A 3,977-nucleotide genomic window follows, 5' to 3' on the forward strand; every position below is an offset into this window, starting at 1 on the left:
TCACATCTATATATACACAGTGCAAACACACACAAATCAGGACAACATTTTCTTTCTTTTAAATAAAATGAAAATATTTTATTATGGAAGTTTGATGTTTAGTATATAATTTGATTTTTTTTTCCAAAATGGCAAACTCCCTTCCCAAAAGAAGTACTTCCAGGGGCAAGGGCAGGGTCTCCCAATGTCAGAGGTCAAGGGCGGGACTTCTGGTCCCAAGATGGCAACCAGGGGGCAGGGCACTAGTCAAGGGGCTAGTTCCTTGAAAGTTCACCAAAACTCATTAAGCAGCCCTCCAGCTGAAATAATTGCCCGCCCCTGCTTTAGCTCTCCCCCCACCAGCTTCTAGCTTGAGCCACCGCAGGCACGTGCCTGCATTTCTGGAATCAACAGTGAAAGACTATTTACTTGCAAATCGGTTCTATCGACACATGTTAGACTAACCTGCAAAGATTGAATCAATTCAGGCTTGGGCTTTTTGAATGTCTGTCCCTAGCCTACAAGTTTGCATAGTAGAATAAATCTACTGAACATAATCTTACAAGATGAAAAAATATGTAGCCTGATTTAATTTGATCCTTCAGGTAAGTGTTTGGGGTTCTTGTGATTTTTCAGGTACGCATAAAAATTATTAACACAGTCCTTTTCTTAACAAAGGGTTTTGTGTTTTCTTATTTATTCTTCTCTAGCAATACTTCACAGAACACACTGCTATTGTGAATGCCAAGATACCAACGCAACGCTATTTTCAGGACAAAAATAAGTATGAAAACATAGGCTGCTAAGTGATTTCCAGACTGGAAGAACAAGTTAATAATACGACATTTGCATTGATTATCTTCCCTGCAATATGAGGGGAAAAAAATGTTGGTTCCAAAAAACCAGAACACTGTATTCTTTATTTTCACAAGATGCTTCAACATAGCAAGGTTTTAAATCAGTGTGCAACCTCACACCACACGCTGCATATAATGCTAATAATATATAGCACTGAATCAGCTTGTTTCCCCGACTACATGTCTTCCGCTATACCTATCATGACAAAAAGATTTGGTATCCTGACAGATGAGCACAGCAACATTTAAGGTGACAAAATGTTTAGAATATTCATTCAGGTTGCTCAAGTAGAAATAAATGTAAGCTTTGTTGGCAGCAGTTGAACAGAAAACATCTTCCCACTTGCTGATGAATCAGGCAACAGGAGTGGGCTTTGGTAGAATAAATGTGGCTACTGTTTGCAATGATAACGTCACAGCAGCCTGCTGGATGGAAAAAAAATCACCCTTCCTAAACAGATCTGTTAACTTATTTCATAATCCATTATTAATATCCTTCAGAAACCAATATAAAATAATCTTTGCATTTAATTCTAAAACACATTTAACATGCACCTTATTATTTAGGACACTGAGCCTATTCCTGCTCCCACTGAAGAAAACAACAAAAATGCCACTTCAACAGGAACAGGAGCAAGCTCAGAAATCAGCTCTGAGCAAATGGAAAAGCAATGCCTTCTGCCAATACTGTGCTGCTAGCTGTTTTGGAGCCACACAAGGGTTTTAACACACTCTTGGAAGTCCCATATTTATGCAGTACTATTTATTCACATGTAATACTTTTACCATGTTAATCAGTCTCAATAAATAGGTCTACTGCAAGGCTTTGGGCATTCCTTTGATACTCAATCTGGCTGTGTTGAGGAACTGCTGCAGGGGCTGAATTTAAGGTTTTTAAATAGAATACATACCGAGAAGGCAGCTGTGCTAAAGGGTTTAGCAGTGTTGCTTGTGGAAACATTGTGCTCCAAACCATGGTTTTTCAGAATCTCCAGAGAAAGTGGAAAGTGGCATCAAAGCCATTTACCAACTTGCAGTTCTATTTCCAGAGTGTTATTGCAAAACGGGTAGCTCCATGAGTGAGTTTATGCCAAGATATCTGACAACATTCAAAAACCTTTCACTTGATCCATTTTTAATAAAGCTTTATCAAATAAAAAGCCCTGGCTGAGTCTACTGCAGGTTCCCACCACTGTCATATCTGATGTTAACACAATTTATCCCCATCCAGTTCCAATCAACAGTTTGAAAACTGGCTCAGTAAGTGTGTCTACACATGCTATTAATGCAATACAGGCTTACTGCGCAGTAAGCCTTCCCTGGGAGTGCATGTACACATGCACCCATGCATCTACACATGCACCTTGTTGGGAGAAAATCTGCTCCCAATGGGAACAGCCCAGTACAGGGCTACTCCTGCCCTGCTCTACCCGCCCTGCAGCAGTGAGGCAGAGCTTCAGGCTCCCCCAGGGTGCTAGCCTGGGGGTTGGCAGGGCCATGGGGGCTGGTCCTGAAGCATAGGGGGCCAGAAGACTTCTGCTGGCTCCAGCGGCACAGCTCTCCTGACCCCATGCACATTGGGACACATAGCTAACAGTGATCCCTGTGCCAAGAGGGGCTTCCCTGCTTCCCCCATGGGACAGCTGCTGGAGAACCCCCAAGTGATCAGGGAAGCAAGAGAGCTGCCCAGTCCCAGCGCTGCTCAGCTCCCAGTTCCTGTAAGGAGCCAGGAGCCATGCAGCACCAGGACTGGGGAGGGAGGGGGCTGGGGAGAAGAGTGACCCCATCCTGGTGCTGATCAGCTCCTGGCCAGAACTCCCCTGTCCCCCTCTGGTCCCCTGCTGATGTGGCTGATTGGGAGCAAATTTCCTCCTGGTTAGCATCTACATGAGCACTATTGTGCAGTAACTACTATGCAGTTAGTCTATACTGCATAGTAGTTACTGTGTGTTTGCAGGTACTAGCTAACTGAGCAGTAGACTAACCTTATTTCCAAAAAGAAACAAAAGACCAGACACTTGCCCCATCTTCCCCTTCTGCCAGCGCAGGCATGGGCAGGGTCCAGCCATATAATGACCTCATTCATCAACCTGATCCAGCACACTGGGTCTGGGTCTGTGTGCTGGGTCCAACCTGGCATGCAGCCCTGAATTTGGGGCACTTCACCCAGGGGAACAATACATGGGAAGCAATATAAAACTTAGGATCAGTTAAATGTATGGGCAGGGAAACAAACGAAAGCAATTCAAGCAAGAGCTTCAGTCTGAAACCCTTAAACAAAATATCATACCCAGTAAGACAATACTTCAATCAGTATTGCTAAGTTGGCAACAAATAGGATGCATGTTTTGTAAATCACATCTAGCAAAACCTCCATTATCTCATAAAAACTATGGGAACTGTTGTGATAATACAACTTTCATTCTAAAAAAGAAGATACTTAGTGTCCCTTTTCTTTAAAAGAAAAACAGAGCTTCTCTACATTTAAAAATACAAACTATAAAGTAAAAGTATTTCTCGCTTTATTAGTGGGTTTTAAAATAATTCAGTAATTACCTCCTGTATGGTAATCGGTCATACCCTGACATCTAATATTTTTCCTTTGAAGACAAGAGAAAATATAAATTGTTTCTTGAAGATGTACTCAGCAATAGGCTGAACCCTAGAAAAAAACTGAAGCCGCAATCCTGGAAGGGCAGCGCAATTCTTTAACTTCTTTTGTGGTGGCAGCATCTTTGTACTGCCTTACGCTGGTGGGGATGGAGTTCATTTCCAATATCCTGTTGCCTCATCCCTTTAATTTGTTTAAACTGTCTACTGCTGGGCCAGAAATTCACCGGGAGTTGCTACGCAGAATACTGTAGACAATCCATTATCCAGAAAGTCAATTAACCAGAAGGTTTTAACAAAACCATCTTCCCACAATTAGATTTTGCTTTTCAGCAAGGCAACTATATGTTGTTTTTATACTAGGGCTTTGAGATTTTAAAACACTAGAGAGAACAATGCATTTATTTCTTGCTGCTTTAATATTTGCTATACAGTAAAGTCAGCAGTGTAGGGACCCGTCTAGGCACCCGGGACAAATCGGAAGCAAGGACTTCCATTTGCGATGACAAAGATGTGGCTGCCAGCAGCAGC

This window comes from Crocodylus porosus, unplaced genomic scaffold (assembly GCF_001723895.1).
Source record: "Crocodylus porosus isolate Cpor-Errol unplaced genomic scaffold, CroPor_comp1, whole genome shotgun sequence".
Taxonomy (NCBI): Eukaryota; Metazoa; Chordata; order Crocodylia; family Crocodylidae; genus Crocodylus; species Crocodylus porosus.